The sequence below is a fragment of the Pygocentrus nattereri genome, chromosome 25, assembly GCF_015220715.1.
Source record: "Pygocentrus nattereri isolate fPygNat1 chromosome 25, fPygNat1.pri, whole genome shotgun sequence".
Taxonomy (NCBI): domain Eukaryota; kingdom Metazoa; phylum Chordata; class Actinopteri; order Characiformes; family Serrasalmidae; genus Pygocentrus; species Pygocentrus nattereri.
Window position 1 is genome coordinate 25,786,696 of NC_051235.1, and position 24,381 is coordinate 25,811,076.

The following is a 24,381-nucleotide window of genomic DNA, read 5'->3' on the forward strand; positions in this document are numbered from 1 at the left end:
TTCACGACTGATAAGCTGAGCGTGAGTGTTGTACAGGATTTTTTAGGCAAACTGTTTGCTTAACTAAAGAAACAGGCAATGTCCTGCTCTGGGAACTGTGGGAGCAGCAGTGGACTGAATATTTTATGAGACATATTTACAGAAGAAATTATAAGAAGCAAACAGCAAGGAAGAGTGTGAATCCCAGCACAAATTACAACAGCAGAGTCTCCCCATGTCCCTAAATGACGAATGCTAAATGTGTTCTAAATGTATTTTGAACATGTTCGATTTTTCTCTTTTATACATTTTTAATTATTCACTCAATTATTCAGTAACTGCTATGGAACTAATATGTAAGTGATGCAGTTATGAGAGTAAGGAACTGTGTCCAGTTCGTTTGAAAGCATAAAAAGATAGAAGTAAACAAATAAGTCTTTGTATGTGTGGGTGGATTCTGTGTGGAAGGTTTCAGAGAGATCTACGCAAATAGAAGCAGGTTATGAGTAACAGCTCGGAACCGTCATAGCAACAATCTCCATTGTTCTGCGGCTGCTTCCAGTAACACTCTGCTCTGCAGAATGAACTTGAGTGAAGGATGCAATTAGCTGGCAGATGAGAAGAAGAAGATGAAGAGATAAAAAGCCATAATGCACCACCAGCACTTTGTGCCAAGAGGCTTTGAAGCCAGAGAGATGCTCTTTTCTCAAACACGGCACTGACTTTGTAGCTGAAATGGTGGAGTCATAGAGAACCAGCCAATTATCGTCTTTCTACAGATCTCAGTACACAAGTTGACCTCAAAAGGCCCGGTTTAAAGGGCATAACTGGCTGAGCAGACTTCAAATAGCAGGAGAGATGAGTGACTGATTCCTCAGCAGTCACTGAAGAGGCCTACGATGCACATCACACTGACATCACACCATTAGTTTGGCCAAAAATCACATTTACACAGTCTTCCTAAATGTAGTTCATCAGGCAAGACATGTTTAGCTCCACTGGTTTTGCACTGAACCTAAAAACCAACATCGAGTTCTTATAAGTAATCGCTCATAACTACATAACTTACATATACTTTCCTTGGGGGCGGTCGTGGGCTGGAGGTTAGGGAACCAGCCCAGTGCCGACGGTCCATGACTGAAGTGTCCTTGAGCAAGACACCTAACTCCCAATTGCTCCCCGGGCACCATGGGTAGGGCTGCCCACCACTCTGGGCAAGTGTGCTTGCTGCCCCCTAGTGTTTGTGTGCTCACTAGTGTGTATGTGGTGTTTCACTTCACAGATGGGTTAAATGCGGAGGTGAAATTTCCCTGTTTGTGGGATTAAAAAGTGTCACTTAATTTAATATACAGTTACATGCTTATGTGGTTTCTGATACTGTATAACATACTGTAATCTATAAAAATTGAAAAAAGTATGTAGCATAGTTTAAAGCATTACCAGCAGTCATGAAAGCTGAATTTTCTCTACAGTTATGTCCATGTTTGTAGATAATAGCATGGCATGCATTGTCAAAAACCACATAATCAAGTCTATATGTGAGTATCTTAAAGTATCTAGAGTATCTAGATTATCTAGTATCTTAACTCACTGTGGTCTGAGGCCAATGAATGATGATTTAGGCAGGCAGTTTTTATGATGCTAATTGGTAACTATAAGCTGCCATTAGTGGTTAGCTACATTAGTCTCATACACCCAGTCTTAAACTAAAGAAGCAAACTTCATACAGCAAACAGGCCTTGGCTGGTCAGCTGTATTTGAGGTCACATCCAGAAATCAGGACACAAACAGCGCTGCTGATTTCAGCTGCGATCGCTGACATGTTGGATAAATCAGGTCATGATTTCACACATTGCTGAGTTTCAGTCTGTTTACCTCCCGTAGGGCCGCGCTGCTTGAGGTGGTTCAGAAAATTCAGGCTTTGAAATGTTTTTGAAGGAATGCCACATCACATATAAATCTAACACCTTTATTGATCGTCGTGCAGGACTGGAATCATGTGACCTTTTTATTATGGTTCCAGAAAGGATTCAGTGCGTCATGAAATCTGAGATTTCGCCCTGATTCAGAATTCGAAAAAAAAATAAAATAAATACATAAATGTCACTCAAAGTATAATAAAATAATAATATAAAGTATAATATAATAATAATAATAATCAATATTAAATGTATTTATTAAAGTTTTTTTACTACAAATTTACCATCGGAAATTGATCAATTTATGCAATGCAATTTTATGATGTTTTATGATGTTTTCAACAATAACATTGGTGCAAATTTAAGGGGAAGGAGGGGACACGAAGACACTTTTTGACACTATGCATGTAACCAGAACAACCAACAAAGACCAGCCAACACAAGGGGCAAACACATGGCTTAAATACACAGTGAAAACGAGGTACAGGTGGAAAACAGGTGAAGACAATCACAGAGTGGAGTCAATGAGTGAAACGAGGGGGCAGGACCAAAACAAACGCACATGGAAGACCAAAACAAAAAGGAGTGGGAGGAGCCAATCATGACAATGCACAATTATTCATTATTTATGTAGGATAGCAAGAAGTCTTTAGCTTATATGTAATATTGAAAATGTTTTCCGTTATATCTCCATTATACACCCACATTACAGCTAAAACAGAGAGACACTGTGAGTAAGACATTATCAAATCTACACTAAGAGTGACTGTCAGTGTGCTGCAGCGCTCAGTGAAGCAGCTAGCCTAACAGCGAACTTCACCACATTTTATTTGTTTTGTTTTTCAGTTTTTGACATGGTTTGAAGATGCCTGTTGCCCTTTACATTGTTTGTTATTTTTATGATGAATGGACCAAAAGAAATGGACCAAAATGACTTGGAAAAAATTCTGGTTCAATTGACTTACATTAAAAGTAAAGCAGATTTTTTCTTCTCCTGTGAAGTCACCATTTTGGAGATGCAAGGTTTTCTTCCGACGACAGTGATATAAAACTTTAGACAACATGTAACTCTGTATGGCTCTGTGTACTTTATTTACCTACTTTATGTATAAATAAATGCCTCTCTTTCCCTCCACCACTCAGCCCGGTGCTAGCCAATGTGGGCAACTTTAGCTAAAATAAGCTATATTAAGCTATAGCATTCTCCTCCAAGCATGTTGAGCTGTCCAGTGACGGTGCATTAGCAGCAGTTTGAAAAGATGTGGTGGTGCTTGTGGTGGAAGTTTAGTTTTTTTAGTTTAGTTTATTGTGTTTATTTTGTCAGGGACCATGAACAAAATACATTAATCTCAAAAGGGAAGAGGTGCTTTGCACTTGAGTTGGCTAAGATGCTCATTTCCTGTGCTAGCCTTCACAATCTCAGCTTGGTAGCACTGTGTGATAGGGGATACCCAGCTAAGGGTGGGAACTGGCCATGATTAAATTGATTAACAATTCATCATCAGTGCGCCTCTAATCGCCTTCTAATCGATTGTGAGTAATTCTGCTGTTCCAAAATCGATGGAGTTGAATCATGCATTGCAATGCACTGATGCACTAAAGCCCTAGATCCACAGTGAGCACAGATGTGCTCTGATAATAACGTAAAACTGGCCATTCCTTTGCGAGGTTTATAGAAGGAAGGCGATGTCTTGACCACAGTTCACTGCTTGTCTCCTTCCGATTCGCTGCTGTTCTCCATCACTATCAGATAAATGGATCAGTACCACAGCATCCCTTCTGTGTGTCCTGCTGTTCCAACTAATGCTGCACGGCAGGGGCCCACTTAGTGGCTCAGAAAATCCACATACCCAAAGCTATCCATTTATGTCTATTTGCTCAGTGACGTGCATTTATTTGAAACAGGGATGCAATTCTGTTCCTATACATCATTTTTGTAACAAGACCCACTTTCAAAGTCACAGTTATAGAGTGGCCTGCATTGTTCTGACCAAAAGTATTTACATTTTAATGCCTTGACTCCTCGAAACACCCACCAAAACTCAGCAAGGATTGGTAAACACAGACAAGTTGGCTGCTGTTTAGCAGCTCATTTGCATATTGTATATTTCTGTGATTAGTATTACAAAGGCCAATATTCTGGTATATTGAGCTGTTGAGAATGTGTATGCCTCAGTTTAATATATTTCATATCCTAATACACTTTTTATCCTAATGCTAAAAGATGAAGAGCTTGACCATTAAACAAAGGAAGGGTGGCCTCTGACTTTTGCACAGTACACCCTATGCATTAAAGACATTAATATGGAGTTGGTCCCCCTTTGCAGGTGTAACAGCTTCCACTCTTCTGGGAAGCTTTCTAGAAGATTTTGAGGAGAATTTTGCCTGTAGGAATTTTTGCCCATTCAGCCAGAAGAGCATTTGTGAGCTCAGACAGTGAATCAGAATCAGAATCAAACTTTATTGGCCAGGTGTGCTACGCATACAAGGAATTTGGCTTTGGTCATGATGTTGAACGAGAGGGTCTGGTTTGTAATCTGCGTTGCAGTTCATCCCAAAGGTATTTGATGGGGTTTAGGTCAGGACTCTGTCTGGGCCAGTCCAGTTCTTCCACACTAAAGTCACCCAGCCGTGCCTTTATGGACTTTGCTTTGTGCACTGGGGCTCAGTCATGCTGGAACAGAAAAGGTTCTTCCCCAAACTGTTTCCACAAAGTTGGAAGCATAGATTTGTCCAAAATGTCTTGGTCTGCTGAAGCATTAAGATTTCCCTTCACTGTAACTAAAGGGCCAAGACCAACCCCTGGAAAACAACCCCATAGCATTATCCCTCCTCCACCAAACTTTACATAGTGCAGTCAGGCAGGTAATGTTCTCCTGGCCACCTCCCCACTCCCCCCAATGCTGCTGCTTGACATTGCCCATTGTGTAGCTGCTCGGCCATGAAAACCCATTTAATGAAACTCCTAATACGCAGTTCTTTTCCTGATGCTGCCTCTAAAGGCAATTTGGAACTCTTTAGTAAGTGATATAACAGTGATATAACAGAGGACTGGCACTGCGCGCTTCAGCACTCGGTGGCCCCACTCTGTGAGTTTCGTGGTCTATCACTTCGTGGCTGAGCTGTTGTTGCTCCTTGATGCTTCCTTTTCACTTTTTATTTAATTCAATAATTACGAGAAGTGTTCCAATAATTTGTGTCCATACATCGTATGTATATGTGTGTGTGTGTGTGTGTGTGTGTGTGTGTGTGTGTGTGTGTGTGTGTGTGTGTGTGTGTGTATACATATATACATATATATATATATATATATACATACACACACACACACATGCATGCATGCATATATATATATATATATATAGATAGATAGATAGACAGACAGACAGACAGACAGACAGACAGACAGACATACAGATAGATAGATAGATAGATAGATAGATAGATAGATAGATAGATAGATAGATAGATAGATAGATAGATAGATAGATAGATAGATATGATACAGCAACCATCTTTGAGAAGTAGTTATGTGACTCATGTGGTGTTATGATTAAAGAGTGAAGTGCATTTTGCTGAAGCCTTTTTTTTTTGGCTTAATTTTCATGATTGGAAAATTCAGCTCACTTATGTAACGGTGTCTGGCTGCAGTACAGTAGATCAAGCTCTGAGCACAGAAGATCGAACTGACAGAGCAATTAGTCACAATTAAAACCAATCAGAGATTGATCTTTCAGACAAGCACTGCAGAACGTGTTTACTTTTGAAATGTAATGTGTCTCTCATTAGCATTTACCAGCACTCTCCTCAGAGTAACGCACAGCGTTTTCTAGCTTGTCTGAAATGCCTCGGTAACTGACAGCAACAGAAACTAAAACAGAAAGGCAGACTGTATTAGCACTGCCATCAAGATGGATGTTGTCACCCAGCCTAAGTAATAAACACATCACAGCCGCAGATTGGCAGGCTGTTATTTTAGCATGAGCCCATCTGGAACAGAGCAGGGGGGGTGGGGAGAGGGGGGATCCCACCTCTCGAGTCAGAGAGTGAGACAATGGGAGAGATAAAGAAAGTGAGAAGAGTGAGAAAGAAAAAGAGAGAGAACAGAGTGACAGAAAGAGACAACACAAAAGAGAGCGAGAGAAAGACAAGAAAGAACTGAAAGTTACACAGAAAGAACAAAATGAAACAAAAGAGAAACAGAAAAGAGAAATAGACAGAAAGAGAGAAAAAGGACAGAAAGAGAGAAACAGAGAGAGCAAGAGAGAGAAAAAGTAAAGAGAGTGAGACAAAGAGAGAAAGAGAGGGAGAAGTAAAGAGATGGACACAATAGAGAGAGAGAGAGAGAGAGAGAGAGAGAAAGGGGTGAAGAGAGGCAGAAATAGACAAGGACAGAGAAAGGGAAGACAAACAAATAAAGAGAATGCAAACAGTCACTGAGAGAAAGAGAGAGAAAGACAGGAAGAGAGAGAGAGAGAGAGAGAGAGAGAGAGAGAAAGAAAAAGAGAGTTACAATATTGAGAAAGAAAGAAAGAAAGAAAGAAAGAGAGAAGAGAGAAACAGAGAAAGAGAAAGACAGAGAGAGCAAGAAAGAGAGAAGAAAAGAGATGGACACAATAGAGAGGGAAGAAAGTCAAAGAGAGGCAGAGACAGAAAAGAAAGAGAGAGAGGGAGCATTCTGCCTCAGTTGACTCAGAAAGAGAAAGACAGCAAAAAGACAGTCAGAAAGAGAGAGAAATAAAGAAAGAGACAGACAGAAAGAGAGAAACGGAGAGAGAGAGGGAGAGAATCTTTTCAATGAAGAAATGGACGCAGTCGGCTCTGATTACTCTTCTCCTCTCTCTCCTCTGCGGTGAGGCCGCCCCTGCGTGACCCTGCCCTTGGTCAGGAAACAAGCTCTGCTGTTCAGGAAAATCACACTCAGTGTCTCAGCCGATGAAGGTGAAGCTGGAGTTGTGAGCATGCTCAGTAACGCCCGCCCTGCCTCCGTGTCCAGAATACTGATCAGGCTTCGTGGATTGCAGTGTCATCATGGCTGACTGGCTCGCAACACCAGAGCAGCAGAAAGCTGTCAGCCTGCTACTCTCACCAAATAGTTCAGTCTGAGAAGACAATACACACACACACACACACACACACACACACTTTCTAAGCCACTTCTCCCTCAGGATCGAGGCGAGACAATAGATAAAAGAAAAATGTCACTAATTAACATGCAAATGAGATCCTTCTAATAGCCACCTAATAGTGGCTACTGTCTCACGCCATTACCGTCACATGTGTTTGCCATTCTGAACAAAGCATTGAAAGATTTTACATTACAGGAATAATCCAGTTTGAAAATGCTAATGTTGCGAGCAATAAATAAAAGGGAAATGTCACCAATTAGCATGCAAATGGCGTCATGCTGCTTGGCGGCTGCTAGCTTACATTCATGATGCCACAAACAACACATTTGTCATTACAAGCAAAATATTTCTTATGATATCTTATATAATATCTTTTAAATTAAATGAATTGTCTGGTCTGGAAATGCTAATGTTGCTGACAGTCAAAGAAAGTGAATTATCTGCTAATTAGCATAATGCAAATTGCATCATGCTTATTGACTGTTACTAGCTTACATTCATAATGCCATAAATCTCACATTTGTACGTCATTCCAGACAAAACTTTACATTTTTACTATTTTACGTTAAAGCAATAGGCCAGTCTGGCAGGGCTAGTATTGGCAATAATGAACGAAAGCAAACCAATTATAGTCCAGAGAGAGATTTTCCAGCAGAGCCGGTTTATGAGGAGCCTGGCTTCTGCCTATTTCCCCCGTTATATCAAAAACAGGACAGCAAAATGTCAGACGGTGCTCGCGAGTGAGTCCGCAGTGACTGAAGCTAAATGGCAGAAGATGAAAAGTTAAAATAGTTTCTAATCTTGTCCAGAAGTTTCTTTTAATTTTAAAAATTAGAAGAACGTATTGCACTAAAAAAGCAAAGAAAATTGACCTGTTTGTTTCTTTTTTTCTACAGCAAACAGGTTTGGGGCAGCAGAATGCCGGCCTTACCACTACTTAGTGCTGAATGGTTGCTGAGCAAAGCCGCTCATAGGCCATTCGCTTATTGACATTATGAACATACACAAGGCGCTGTTTTAAACTACTATAACTGGAATTCAAAAGCTCTTAAAAATATAACAGCAGTGTTAAACTGTTATTTTATACTAAAAATGTTTAAGCGTTTATGAACCATTTTGCTCAAAAGCTCCATCTTTACCTATTCATTTTGGACTCGCTCAGGAGCGCCCTCTAGTGTTTGAGAAACCCGGAAGACATTACAGAGTGTAAATTCTCCACTCTACAAGTTCTCCGTTTCCAGTTTTTAAACGAGGAAAGCTCCTTTCAGATGATGCATCTTGAAAGTGGGAGGAACTTTTGAGAAACTACGAGCACTCGAGGGCGGCCTGTTTGAAATCTCGTTCCCCACTAGCTTGCAGAAGGAAGTCAGACAGCTGAAGACTGAGTATGTATTTTTTAGCCTCTGGATCACTGAATTTCTCTATTACCAATTGAATTCCCAATTGTATTTGCACAGTGCATGCTGGGTATTGTAGTGAGAGAATGCTGATGGATGAAAACCCAAAAGAATACAAAATTGTGAATTCTGTCAATCTGATGAGACTGAGGGATGCAATGATGCACTACATAATATTACATAACACGACAAATAACACATTCAGTTCTAGTTTTGGGCCAGAATGACCCTTTAAATATGATCATGCGGTTACAAAGTACACTTCAAAGTGCTGCACTGAATTGACAGGATTCAAATTTGCATGTGAGTAAAATAAATTACTTTAACACAGCTTTGTTTGTCTGTTTACTTCCTTTCGACAGTAAGTGTGTATATTTTAATCATGTGGAAATGATGTACATATTTGAATCAGCACTAAAGCTTGCAGGCTTTGGTTTTGGATGAGTGAACGCTGTTCATATGAGAGACTGTTGCTGTCAGACACCCCGACAGACAACACATGTTGCGGAAAGGAGCTTGTGTAGTAGTGGATCGTAGAGGCAGACGTGCGCCTCCTTGTTTCTCTGTCCGTGTCTCCGTCTGAGCCCCTGTTAGGAGCTGAAAAGCACAGTATGGAGAGGGAGGTGAGGGTGAGCTGTGGTGACAGGCCGCTCGATGATGTCTGAGCTCATAGACTGATAGAGCGCACAATGACAGCAAAGGTCAGCAAGGAAACTCACAGAGATCCAATAACAGTCAGACGTCATGGCTCAAGTGGGAATATTTTCTTCAGAATTTCTGATGAAAAAAAAAAAGCAAACAGCAAAGTAATGCCAAGAATTTATAGCCCTGAAAATGCATTGAATTGACTTGATTCAAAAGGATTCAAATATATAAAATCAGCACAGTTACAAAATGTATGTAAATCAAAAGACAAAATCGTGTTGGTGTCTAGTATTTTATTCACAGACACATCTTATAATTGTGGTTGGTTAGTGTAGTGGGTAACACCTCTGCCTTCAACGCTGTAGACTGGGGTTCAATCCTGACCTGGGTAAGCACCCTACACTGTACCAATAAGAGTCCTTGGGCAAGACTCCTAACACCACCATCGCCTACCTGTGTAAAATCGTCATATTGTAAGTCGCTCTGGATAACAGCGTCTGTTATCAAACTAAATGCCGTAAATATAATGCAAGCTTAGCCTGTGATTTCTGAGGAGGAATCTTAATTTATTAAAAATATAGAAATATTGTCATACAATGTACCCTAAAAACAATAAACAGAACAAAATTATTAACTATACATACAAAAAATCAATTCAAAAAGGCAAATTAAAAGGCAGTCATGCTAATATAACAATTTTAAATACAGATTACAAGACATTCATTTTCATACATTTCACTACAGAAGCACTAATCCGTATTACATTATTGACTTTTCCAAATGAATAAATTTAAGCTAAATATCAAATGGAAAATAATCTGAATTGTGCAGTCAGTGATGCAAATGTTACTAGCTGTTTTAAATACAGACTATAAGATGTTTATGTTCATAAATTTCACCACAGAAACATTGTAAGCATGGATTGTATGTACATAAATCAATTTCAATCAGTGGTTGTTGTAGTGTAGTGGTAATGGATCTGCCTTCTATTGCTGTAGATTGGGGTTCAATCCCCACCTGGGCAAGCACCCTACACTACATCAATAAGAGTCCTTGGGCAAGACTCCTAACACCCCCTTCACCATCTTGTATAAAAATGCTCAAACTGTAAGTTGCTCTGGATAAGAGCGTTTGTCAAAATGCCATAAATGTAAATTTAAAGAACAACGTTAACTGGACACTCACAGGAACGATTCAGTCAGCAGTGCTAATAATGTTAACAATATTAAACACAGAACATAAGACGTTTATGTTGATAGAATTTACCACAGAAACTCTATCAGATTTACATTATTATGAACATAAATCAATTTAAATTAAAATGTCAGATGGAAAGTGACAGAAATGCTTCAGAAAAAATGCAAATATTGCTGGCAACTTAATTCAAACTGTAAGAGGACTAGTTTCATAAATTTCACACAAGAATGGTAGTAGCTTCTGTGAACTGTTAGCAACATTAGCATGTACGCTAACGCTACCCTGCTGAAAAAAACAGTCCAGACCAACAAGCATTCCAAGCTGGTCTATGCTGGTGTGGTGCTGTTTTAGTTGGTCAAGCTGGTTGGCCAGCAGACCAGCCTCCAAACACAACATATGCAGCTCTTGCTGGTGAGCAGCCATGCTGGTCTATGCTGGTTTTTCTGGCAGGGTACTGGTTTATAATTCTGAAAAAAAAAATTGCATTGAATTAATTAAACGTAATTAAATGAAGCATGAAAATGATTTTGTTGGTTAGTGTAGTGGTTAACACCTCTGCCTTCTACACTGTAGACTGGGGTTCAATCCCCCACCTGGACAAACACCCTACACTATACCAAAGAGTCCTTGGGCAAGACTCCTAAAACCGCCTTCGCCTACCTGTGTAAATTGATCAAATTGTAAGTCGCTCTGGATAAGAGCGTCAGCCAAATGCTGTAAATGTAAATTTCCACATGAACAAAATACAGAACATCAACATTCAACGCATGGCAATGCACTATTTTTCTTACAGACGCCGTCACTGTACTGGGTATGTAATATGATCGCCTGTGTGTATTGACTACCGCTCAGTGATCTCTCTGTGGCCACCTCTACCTCTGATTTTACAACCTACACAGATGGATGGGCTCCTGGACCATCATACACGTCTCTTTACCTCCCCGGGGGAACAAACGGAGGAGACTGTAATGGCCTCTATGGGCTCAGCTGCCTGTGCCATTGTTCAATTAATTACATTCTTTCAGCACCTCGCCACAACTTAATGACCATCGCCATCACTCACTCTCATGGCATTACTGACTGAAACAGGCTCTGCTCTCATATTGTTGACCATAACAGCCCATACATTTGAGGCTCCTGTAAGACTGCTGTGCTACTCAACCATTCAAGCTGCTATGGGAGCATTCAGCCCTTAATATAGTCACTCAGTAGAGGAAATTGACAGGGCAGGGAGATGAATAATGACCTCTGTAGAGGGGACAGATTACACCCCCTCCTCATAACCACACTCTCAAGGACACAAGGAGCTTCCTTGGTAAAGCAGAGTTGCGATGGACTATACTATACACCATACTGGTTTATGCTGGTCTAGTGCTGGTTTGTTTGGCCCATCATGATAAATGTAATTCAATACTGTCCCCTTCAAATCCGAGGCTTATTATTCAGTAACCAGAATTTATTTAATTATCAACAAAAATAGCGATTAAGAAAGTGGTTCATTGTCAGGAGTTATTTCGGAGGAGATTAGAAATAAGACGATTCACTGGAATCTAAAACTTTAAAACTGGAGTTTAAAAAAGTGAATAAAAGCTACAGAGAAATTGAGACTCATGACAACCGTCCCCTTCAGATAAACAGGAGACAGGAGAAAATCAGGCTGCTTCAGGTCTGAAAACATCCACAGGTGTTTTTGTCCATCCTTCCACTGTGATGAGATGACTCAGTGCTATGGGTCTGAAAGGATGTGCAGCTGTCAAGAACACCTCACTGAGAATGATGAGAATAATGATTGGAAAGGAAATGAATGCAGGGTGGTCTCAGACTTTTGCACAGTACTGTATTTTGCTTCCGATATAATTTCTGAAGGTGGTCTAAGTTCTTCAGTCTGAACACAATTAATTATTTATTCACAATGTTTAAAAAAGTCTAACTTCTTTCAGCCTTCGATGCAGTAATATAAACACTGCAGTGTACACAGGCCTATGTGGCATAGTTAGTGGACATAGGAAACAAATTCACACTCATTTCTATAGGTGTTTCAAACATAATGACTCTTTCTAAGCTGCTGAGTCTATGAATAGGTTTCAGAGGTGTGCGATCACATTCTCACAAGTATACGTGGAAGTGGAGCTGTCTGACAAGCTGTAGATTTGAGAACATCTCACTTTAAAATTACCATTAACAAGAAATGCAAAGACACCAGCAGAGCTTGCAGACCTGTGAAACTGTCGCCTGTGTGAGGTTTCGGGAGGGTCTGGCATGTGTGTGCGTGTGTGTGTGTTTAAGAGATTATCAATAATTCAGAGCAAGTTATTGATCTCAGTCCTTCATGTCTCTGCAGTCTGGATGTGAACACAGAGCATCAGCAGAAGGCTGGGCGTCACCGGCCTGCTGATGGTGCCATTGATCGTGGGGCAGGGTCCTACATCACAGCAGCTACATGTACCCTGAAACCTGAGCCCACACCCCAGGGCCAGCCTCATGCGGAGAGTATTGTTGTAGTATGCAGAAAACAGTGTCTCGTCCATTGAGAAAGGCAAGGTTAACTGACGCTCACCCCAAAGCAGAGTCGATGCTGAAAAAATTATGAACGGGAAGCCACAGAGTTGGACAAAATGAGGAAATATGTGTGTTAATACGTATAACAGATCATGTTACATTTTGATATACTGACCTTAGGGTTGGGAACTTTGGCAAAAACATATGGTAGTTTTGGCATTGAAGAAGCATGGATAAGAAGTACAACCCCAATTCCTATGAAGTTGGGACGTTGTGTAAAGCATAAATAAAAACAGAACACGATAATTTGCAAATCCTTTTCAACCTATATTCAACTGAATACACTACAAAGACAAGATATTTAATGTTCCAACGGATAAACTTTATTGTTTTTTGCAAATATCCACTCATTTTGAATTTGATGCCTGCAACACGTTCCAAAGAAGTTGGGACAGGGGCAACAAAAGACTGGGAAAGTTGAGGAATGTTCAAGAAACACCTGTTTGGAACATTCCACAGGTGAACAGGTTAATTGGAAACAGGTGAGTGTCATGATTGGGTATAAAGGGAGCATCCCTGAAAGGCTCAGTCGTTCACAAGCAAGGTTGGGGCGAGGTTCACCACTTTGTGAACAACTGCGTGAGCAAATAGTCCAACAGTTTCTCAACATGCAATTGCAAGGAATTTAGGGGTTTCATCATCTACAGTCCATAATATCATCAAAAGATTCAGAGAATCTGGAGAAATCTCTGCAAGTAAGCGGCAAGGCAGAAAACCAACATTGAATGCCCGTGACCTTCGATCCCTCACACGGCACTGCATTAAAAACCAAGTGTCCATGGCAGGGGTAACTTGCACATCTGTGAAGGCCCAATTAATGCTGAAAGGTACATACAGGTTTTGGAGCAACATATGCTGACATCCAAGCAACGTCTTTTTCAGGGACGTCCTGCTTATTTCAGCAAGACGATGCCAAGCCACATTCTGCACATGTTACAACAGCGTGGCTTCATAGTAAAAGAGTGCGGGTACTAGACTGGCCTGCCTGCAGTCCAGACCTGCCTCCCATTGAAAATGTGTGGCGCATTATGAAGCACAAAATACGACAACAGAGACCCCGGACTGTTGAACAACTGAAGTTGTACATCAAGCAAGAATGGGAAAGAATTCCACCTACAAAGCTTCAACAATTTGTGTCCTCAGTTCCCAAACGCTTATTGAGGTGATGTAACACAGTGGTAAACACGCCCCTGTCCCAACTTCTTTGGAATGTGTTGCAGGCATCAAATTCAAAATGAGTGAATATTTGCAAAAAACAATAAAGTTTATCCGTTTGAACATTAAATATCTTGTCTTTGTAGTGTATTCAATTGAATATAAGTTGAAATGGATTTGCAAATCATCGTGTTCTGTTTTTATTTATGTTTTGCACAATGTCCCAACTTCATTGGAATTGGGGTTGTATCATTGATCAATGTATTTGCCCTTTTACTGGCAAAGCACACTTTGGCGGTGCTTGGTGGTTATCTAAGGAACTAAAAAACTAGGGGAGCTGGTGAGGCTAAACCTAGTGGTATCATGATGACGATAAACATTATTAAACACTAAATAAGTGACAGAAACACCAAAAAATGCCTTTTGCAACTCTACAATTGCTCTAATCAGAGATATTTAGTTTACAGAATACCAGGCAGCCTCCTGGTTTTGCAAATTAGCTGCACTATACACGCCCAGCGACACGACAATATCATGACACTATTCTGTTTAATAAGCTGGAACAGACACAATGTACCAGTGATGCCACATCTTAAAAATACTATTAAAACAATGAGTACAGGCTCCAGAATGGTGCAGACATCTAAGCATTCAGCCTGTCAGTGGGAGACGGCGAGTTTAATGCCTGGCAATGCCACAGCCATCCATAGCTGGGAGTCCAAGAGCCCACAATTGTCCTCTTTCTCTCTGGGTGGTTAAGATGGTCCTCCCTCTCCCCTGTCACTCTATCACTAGCAACTGGTAGCTGACATAACAAAATCAGTAATCATCGTTCTAATCCAAGCATGCTGAGCTGTCCAAAGATATTGCATGTTTGAAAAGATGATGTGGTGGCTAGCACATGCTAGCTTTTAACCTCCCAGTTTTGTGTGGCAGGGCAGGAGACCTAGCAAGGGGTGGAATTTGGCCTTGAATTGGCCCTAAATTGAGAACAAATTACGTAAATATCTCCAAAAAGCTCATATTCAACATTTACTATCTCTACATCCAATTAAACAAGCCCAGTGATGCTCTCATAATGGACTCAATCTGTCGACAGTTTATGGGAGCCCCTCTCAGACTGCTTTTTAATAAAACATGCAGCTGATTAGATTAGTCCTTACTACATCTCTGAAAAGATCATTGTTACTTAATGGATTGTAATTGCAATGCCATAGTGTGATATTGACCGTTCTTTCTTGACATATAAAGTAACAGATAACAGGGATTAAATCTGAACATTAGCATGCTAATACAGCCCGGGTTTATGGCCGAAGCCTGATGCAGCAGGAGGCTTGTTGAAATAGCTGAGGTAATTGAGGAGGGGGGGTATGGCCTGTCTGGCAGGCAGGGTGTGGCATGCAGACTGCTGCTTCAAACAGTTGTCTGGAAAGCTATTTATAATTCTGTAATAATACCATTTTGGGTGAGATCTAACAGATGCAAGTACTTGAGAAGCTCCGGCTTGAATACGAGGTGTATTTTTGTCCATGCTAAATTTGTCTTTTTGTATTTTTGGCTATTGAAGACCTGATCTGAATACATATTAGGACCCTGACATGTTTTGAATCTACAATGACTGTCTATTTGTCACACTGATGGAAAAGACGAATATTCTACGTTTAGTTAGCATAAATCTGACCTCATTGTCTTCTCGGCTGTCTGTGCCTGAGATTGTGGCTGAGAAGGAATACTGATGGAGTTTGGTTACTGGGTCAGATTTGGCCAGCCCCACTCAGCAGCTGCTGGGCGAGACTCAAATGTCTATAGGGTCCATTAAAATCCAGCCATGCCTTGCCTATCCTTCCTCTATCAATATCAGAGCAGACTGTAATGTCTGTATGGTCAGCCATAGGACAGGACCTCTATTACTGTGATGCCAGTTTATTAGAAGCACCTACCTTGTGCCTACAATCAATGGTCATTCTGTAAGAAACACCTACCGTGCAGGTCCACTTCATTGGTTTACAGTTACATAATGTAGTCTGTCTGTTTGCTGCACAATTTTCCCCATCTATCAATGGAAAGGGACCACCATAGGACCACCTCTGGCAAGATAATATGCTTCATCAACTAAGTGTAATATAATTTCAATATTCAATGTATTTTTTTTACAATTATTAGACCTTTCAGTCTTTTCAGGAGACTCACTTTTAGAAAACTGCAGCACTTTTTTTCCCATACCTTCAAAGTTTTAGAGGATGTTTTTGGATTTTCTGCTTCTCTCTTTCCCAGTAATCCCAAATACATTCAGTGATGTTGAGGTCTGGACTCTGATTTGGCTAGTCTATTGTCCTGAGAACATCTCTAACTTCTTTGTCTGGTTTGCAAATTGTGTTTCTTTGTTCAGGAACAACACATGGAATTTAAATGAATGGGTGGTCTCCGACTTTCATGCAGTACAGTAGCACTTATATTTGCTATGTCAGTGAGAATCTATACAGGCTTAGCTACAAAAAGACATTAATATTAAAGTATAGCTCAGTGGAGGAGAACGTGCTCAGCTTCAGGCCTTTGCTTCTCCTCCTCCCGCTCAATCAATCGATAACAGGCGTGTGGTTTCACCGCCAGGGCTTAGGATATGATTACATATTAAAGGAAAGGAAACCAGGGGAAAACCAGCTGAAAGGAATGGCGCCTGAGGGCACTCATCTCCTCAAATTTGGCGCATGCATGCTCTGCTGCTATAGAGCGGTAGACTTGAAAAGGGTTCTTCAGCTGAATGACAACAAGAACCCCATCTGGCCCCCCTTCTTAAGTCAACCTCTTTGACTTTATTGACCGTGAAGAGAATAAAACAGTGTCTCACTGAGTCCGGGCACCAGAGATCATTCTCTGTCACTGCATAATTGGTTACATGGTGTGGCTAAAAAAAGACAGGTCTTCTAGCTTTTTCCTGAAACCCATGACACATTAGGTGAACAGACGAAAGGTGAGACTAAGGACTGTTGCAGTTTTTTTCGAGTATATTTCCAGGCTAGCTGTATAAGTGACATAGTACAATGACTAAAAACACTAACTCAAAAAATCTCAAATACTGGGTAACTGAAAAAATTATTAAATATACTAAGCATGGAAGCAAGATTGCAAACCAGGCAACTTTACACCTGTACCTTAACCCCTTAAATGGCCAGATGGGCCAAAGGTTTTATTACATACAGTACTGTGCGAAAGTCTTAGAGACCCAAGACACATTTTCGAAATCTATTTATTTGTGTAGTTTGTGTTTATTTGTATTTTATAATTAAATTTATATAATTAATAATGATATATATATATATATATATATACACACATATAATAATGACTTTCTGGATGTTGGTGTGTTTGTTTAACCATTTCCAAGCCTCTCCTCGAGGAAGCCCAGTATTATATGTAGTTAAAAAGCAGCTCCTGGTTCGACCAATCAGTGCTTCAGTAAATTGAGCTCATGATGTAATTGATGATATTAACGAGTCTCTGTGGCGGCTGTGAAGGTGCAGAGGAAAAATATGGACCCAAGAAATTCTTGTTACTTTTTATAGTTTTTCTGTTTATTTGAATTATGAATACAACTTTATTCTAATGTATACTGTGATAAACTCACTGCTGAGGTAAACTGTTTAACATTTGCTTAGATGCCTAAAATTTCCGCGCAGTACTGCACTTCTATAACCTAATATTAGCTCCAGCAGTTTGCATTGAAGTCTCTGTAGTTACTGAATAATAAGTCTGAGTGTGCAATCAGCCTTGGATTTTAAGGGGTTAATACAGTTAATTGTTCTTAAAATCACAAACTTGTTAAACATTTAATCTGGCAGTTAATTGCCAGCTAAAATCAGTGTGACAGGTCTGCTGTGAAGCAAAGAACTACCTTGAAGAACTACGCGCTTTAAAAAAGGCGTTCGCTAACGTAAATGCCCTCAGCTTACCTGAGAATTATGACTGATGAGTGTCTTAATGCATCAGCCAAAGGATCTTACCATAAAATCGTCATTTGTCACTAGTTCGACGGCTAGCATTTTGGCCATACTAGCTTCAGTTATCTGTGTCCCACTGCCAGAGAGGGAGGAACATGGAAGACAGGGACATGCAATGCCTCACTACCCACAGCATTTAAACGAGCATGGAGCAAAAAAAGTGTGATTACACGTGTTCTGTTATCAGGACTTACCAGAAAATATTAACATTGGCACTGGCCACTGCATTTTACTCAATAAGCATACAAAAAAACTATCAAAAGAATTCGTGAATGTGACACAGTAAAATGATCTCATAAGTTTAGGTGTGTTGTGTTATCAGGCCTTACCATGAAACTTCAGCATTACCATTAGCTCCATTCTACGCTCTATAGCTTTTCAGAGGCCATATACACACCACATTTTACAAAAACGTCTACAAAAAACTGACCACTGAACAAAATATGTCTTTTTTCGGAAAAATGTTAAGTGAATGGAAACGGAGGGTTAGTTATTTATCAGATTTACACACCTTGATAGAAAATGGGAGATAAGAAGCTTCCCTGCTGAAAAAGGCGAAGAAACCATTATATATAAGGAAGCCATTCTGCCGGTTCGTGGTGGTGACCAGTGGCCACTAACAGTATTCTGTGTTTTCCTGATGGGTTGATATCAGTGTAAAGGAGTCTAATGGTTTAACAGGTGGCCGATTGCAGATGCATTTGATAGTTTCCTAAAGGGATCCATTAATCTTCCAGTAATCCAGTTAGTTTTAATAGTTTTAATAGTTTTAATCCTAATGGTTCTAATGGCCTTTTTTCAGCAGGCTTGACGTGACTTACATCTGTATGTGAGTGAAAATGAACATGCGCCCAGCTGTTGATCACTTTCTGATTGAGCCACTGCTATTATTCCTACTTATGCCTGCATATTTACATACAGGCCACGCCCTCTCCCTCCCTCTCTATCTCTCTCTCTCTCTCGCTCACACACACACACACACACACACACACCCAGCTTCATTAGCAAGACTGTATGAAGTACAGCATTGCCCAAGCGTTATAACAGTAGTAATAACAATAAAAATAACAGCAACACAGCAAGAAAACAAATAGTAATCAAATAATAATACAATGAATGACTGTAATTATAATAACAACCCTATTTTTATTATAATTATGATTATACTAATTAACAAACTAATGATATGTTTGGAATTTTATATTTTTTTATATAAATATGTCGTGTAGTGTTGGGGGTCTGAAGTGTGTAGGGGGGGGGTCTCTCTCTCTCTCTCTCTCTCTCTCTCTCTCTCTCTGACACACACCACTCACACACACACACACACACGTCCCGCCCACACACTGCCTGTCCCGCGCACGCGCGCGCGTGTGTGTCCTGGCTGCCCGTGAGCGCGCGCTCCGCTTGATACACGCATACACACACACACGCGCGCGCGCGCGCGCACTCTTCATCCTCGGCCGCGGTGAGTCTCAGCGCTCTTCTGTTATTTCCGCTAATGTAGTGACCTTTGTTTTGCTCAGCAGCGTGTCCGGCCTCGGTTCCGGTCCAGTTCGGAGAGCCGGTCGGCGGTGGCTCAGTGCTGGTCCGTGGTTTTCTCACCAGGTGGTCGGTTTGATTCGTCGCCGGTTTTGAATAAGGCGAGCTGTGAGCGCGCTCGTCTTAAGCGTGTTAAACTGAGCGCCGTCGTGAATGCGCACGGCTGCGTTTGTGCGCGGAGTGTCGGATCTCGTGCACAAACGCATGCACTGGAGTCCAGGAGAGAAAGCGGGTTAGTGGCTGGGTAGGGACGCTGATACTGTGCGTAGCAGGGCTTCTGGAACGTTACCATGTTTTATCAGTGGGTGTGTTTGCAGTGCGTGGATGGATGAGGTTGAGCTCCCTGAACCCATTAAAGGTTGCAGGGCTTTGCTTTGGGCTTGAAATAGCTGCTTTACCTGTTCATTCAGGAAAGCTTGACTTCTAGCGCTGTCGTTTCAATAATAGTGAAGGTATGTTGGGCAATGCCCAGCTGACCCACTTCTTTATCCTCTCTATGAGGCCATCAGCTGCTCTCTCATCTCTAGTAGCATTTCCAGGCCTATGAAGAGATGCATATAGCATATGGCCACTGAAATATATCCCAGATGTATTATTTCTTGTGCATTTTGGGGCAAAACATTATTATATGCATATAGATTCTAAGGCCTAGTGACAAAGGTCTCCTCCATCGACAGCATGTTTATTAGGCCTTTACTTTCTTTCTACAGAGCCATCGGATGCAGTATATCCATCTGTGCTAACCTCTGATTTTGAGATGTTTAGCAAGATAACATCTAAGCACCGTGGTCTGCTTATCTCAGCTGCACGGCTGAGAAGTACGACCGACCCCCGGCTGAGCATTAGCTGTTTCAGAGGAGCTCCGCCACGCTGACCTGTGTACACAGTTCTTGTTCACTTTAACCCTGAAGGGCCTGATAGACGCTGTAAAAACGAATGCATTGAATTTGCTTGGCTCAAATGTGTACATAATTTCCACATAGATTCCATCCATTATACATGCAATATATATTACACCGACACAATTTTGTCTTTCAGTTTGCTTTCTCAAGGCATTTGTGCAGATTTCATGGAAACTGTGTTTGAATTGAGTAATACAGTCACTACTTTAAGCTTATTTAGGAGTTTTGTTTCCCTCCATAAATGCTTGAGATCTGTGGACAGGCTACATTTGTTGTCTGTCATTACAAAGAGGCCCAAGTGTGGGCATATCATATGCCAGTCAGTGCCCACTTCTACTTGTTCTTGTTACTTATTCATTGTGCTTGAAACATAGCAAGCGCAATCTCAGCCACCATTCAGTATTCATTTGCTTCAGCTGTCGGCAATAACAGATTTATTACAGGACAAAAGTAAGCATAACAACTTCTGTTTGCCCTTTGTTATATGGATTCTCTTCCCAGCATAACCCTTGCTTGTGAACCAGCCATTTGATCGACATAAACTCATTATGGTGGTTGTGGAGGCATATAGAAGACGGTTCTCGGGTAGTGGTCAGGATTTCAGTGGTATGGATGTGATTAAGAGGCCTTAACAGGATTAAAGACAGACACCCGCCCCCCCCCCGTTTATTAAAGCACAAGCCTTAGATAACTGTAAAACTGGGACACGCTCGCTCTCCCTCTTTCTCCACATCTTATCTAATTTTCTGTCTTGCTGAGTTTTTTTCTCTCGTGTGTTAAGGAAAGACTGAGCAGTGGTGATGGACAGGAAGCAGATGAATTGATATAAAAGAGCCTCATCATAATGCAGCCTAATATCTGGCATTGAGAGAGAGCATTTAGTGTAATGCAGCTAATGTATGTTCTTTTTCAGGGATACATTACTTATTTACTCGTGCTATTACGTTACTGGTTGCTCATGTTACAGAAACGGTTTAATGAGCAAATCCAGTTTTTGAGCGGGATCCAGAAATGAAGACAGGGTTCAGTTCATGCTTCTGTTTGGAAAGTGAGGAGAGGGATTTGTGCAAAACTGAAAAGCAGTCACTGCAGTGGACAGATGTGAAATGCAATGCACGTGACAGACCAGGCCTATATTCTTTTCATAGCATGCCAGAATAATAAAAAAAAAACAGTTATATTGTTTTCACATCACTTGACATCTTTGCTTAAAAACAATACATTTAAAAAATGAAATGCCGAATGTGTGTCAGAGCTGAATACAGTCCGCCTTGAAATGTAATGAAGACACAGCTGTGATGCTTTCCACTATGCAATACTTTGCCCCATTGAAATGCAACCATAACAGTGAAATACAATGGGCGCGTGACATTACCTTTCTGTCGGTGACGTGCAGAAAACGTGCCAACACGAAAAGCAAAACCTCTAATACAATATTCTCATGTTGTCTGACTTCTTTTTTTATACTTCACATGAATTTTCCTCAGTGAACTGCAGGGCACAGGTGAGACTGCGGTTAAACAGGAACATGCAGAAAATGCATTACAAATCAAATTCATATTAAATTATATTGATTGATTTTACATTGTTTAAAGTACTGCATGGTGGAAAGCGGTAGATGTCTTAATTACATTTCAGTGTATTCAATTCTGAGGCAAATGCAGCATTTATTATTTTAAATGTAACTGCATCTACGTGAAAATGATAAAATAGAGGTTTTGTCTTTCATTCTGACACATATTCTGCATCACATTATGGAAAATTAATGTCAAGTATGCATTGCATTTCACTTTTTTCCACTGTAGTGATTGCTTTTCAATTTGGCACAAAGTCCTCTCCGCTGGAAAGAGACTGAAATTAAGTTAAGTGACCCTCATTAGTCCCGCAACCGGGAAATATCACCTCCGCATTTTAACCCATCCGTACAGTGAAACACCACATACACACTAGTGAACACACACACTAGGGGGCAGTGAGCACACTTGCCCAGTGTGGGCAGGGAGGGCCAAGGGAGCAGTTAGGTGTTAGGTGCCTTGCTCAAGGGCACTTCAGTCACATACTGCCGGCTCAGCAGATCGAACAGCTGAATTTCTGCTCACAATGCTGGTTCCCTAAACTCCAGCCCGTGACTGCCCCCTGATGTTCATGTTACCCTGAATAAGGCTTGCATTAAACTCTTTCCATACTAGGCAGTCAAACCCAGGCAATCTGGGTAAAAGCCAGGAATCCTAACTGCTAGACCATATGGGACACCTAATGTTCGTCCTTTAGCATGACAGCAATTGAAGAGATATGCTGTTCCTATATAAGGGTCAGGATGTTGTACTTCCCAGCTCATGAAAACCGTATAAAACAAAGCGTTTCTGTTGGTTTCTGATAGCTTTGTAATGTGTTCTGGTTTTTTAAACTGGTGATATCTCAATGTAAAGGATCCTAATGGTTGAACAGGTGACCAGCGGCTGATTCGAAACGCGTTTGACGGTTTGCTAATGGAATCTAAAGGTGTTCTACAGGAATCTCTAGAAACCATTAAGCCAATTCCCTTTGGAAAACAAAACCATACGTTTTAATCCTAATGGTTTCTAAAGGTTCTTTTAGGGTTCATGCAAAGTATTAGATCATAGCCTAAACTGTTTTCCAAATGTAAAAGATGTTGATGATTTTGCTCAGAAATGACAAAATAACTGTGTGAAAATTAGCGAATTAGCGAATTAGCCTGCTTGTAAATCTAGTGACCTTTGAGCAGTTCTGCCTGGACATTATGGCATGGATACAAAGTGTAAATCACAGGGCCGAGCCCTTTGTTACCTCAGGTTACACTGGGAAGACCACCGCTGCCTGTGTGGAGAGAAAACCAATTAGATAAAAAAGCTTACACAGCATGTTAGCGGTGTTAGCCTTAGAGCTCCAGGGTGACGTTTAAGATGTCTACACTTAAGGTAACTGAGTGAATCCAGACCTTCATTGCTCACTGTTGTAAATACATATCTTTTTTTAGCTTAGAAGTAGCTAGTGAATAATATTCTTAACCTGACTGAATAATATGGACGTTAATGACTGAATAATAGACCTAGAGTTGTTAGCCAGTCAGAATTGTTCGCAGTGGTGGTGATGGGAACCAGATGTCCAAGGCATTTAACGCCTCTAAAAGCTAAACACAAAAAGTTATTACATGTTACCTGATATCTGAGACTCTGTTTTACATTAGTTTTGAGGAACATGTAGAGAGTTGTAGCACAAAATAGGAGCCTAAAAGAAAACGTATTATTTTCCATTATCTACATAACATAGAAAAACTAACTGAAGAGACATCTTGGCTCACTGGTCATTTTGGATATAAATAAAATGGGTATATTTGCGTTGTAGACAATGTAACCCCAGTTCCTGTCACCATTGCTGTGGATAAATCTGATTATGTTTCTCTACAATGAATCATTTGATATTAAACCCTTCTGAATGACTTTCTTTACACCTCAACCCTTGAATTACGCAGAAAGTTGGGGAAAGATGCTGTAATTTCTCTTTAAGGGGTTAAAACAAATCAATTTCATCAGATATATGTCACTAACTGCTGTCCTAAATCGTGAGGTTTTTCTTGCCTGAGTAGCTGCTGAAATGCTGTTGTGTTGTCTTAGTACTCAATCCCAAGACAGCATTGGCAGATTGAGATGGATTTATCCCTGCATTTGTGGATTAATCTGTCACTCACAGCTACCACAGTTTCTCCCTTTAGAATGGTTTATTCACTATTTATTAGTTTTTTGACATTTTCCCACAGAGATACAGGTATTTCCAGATATTTCCAATGTTGATATGTATCTATTTAAATACACACATAATCAAGAGTAGAAATTCAAATAAGGCTTAGATACATGGAAAGAAGCAGCAGGCTTAAAAAGCAATTATACTCTGATTTCTTCTTGGACTGACAGTAACTGTCAGACTGCTCAGGTTTCCCATCA

The 24,381-nt window shown here is 40.6% G+C and overlaps 1 protein-coding gene across 3 annotated transcripts in view; it reads left to right on the forward strand.

Annotated features, from left to right (window-relative positions):
* The window catches only part of map1aa (microtubule-associated protein 1Aa), a 51,927-nt gene that overhangs the window by 10,587 nt on the left and 16,959 nt on the right, over positions 1-24,381 (forward strand). Inside the window, exon 1 of one of the 3 annotated variants that reach the window (XM_017711631.2) lies at positions 19,317-19,443. The exons of the other annotated variants lie outside the window; for them this stretch is intronic. The gene's annotated coding sequence lies outside the window, so the exon portion shown is untranslated. Of the gene's footprint in view, positions 1-19,316; positions 19,444-24,381 lie in introns of those variants that run through there. 3 annotated transcript variants of the gene reach the window in all.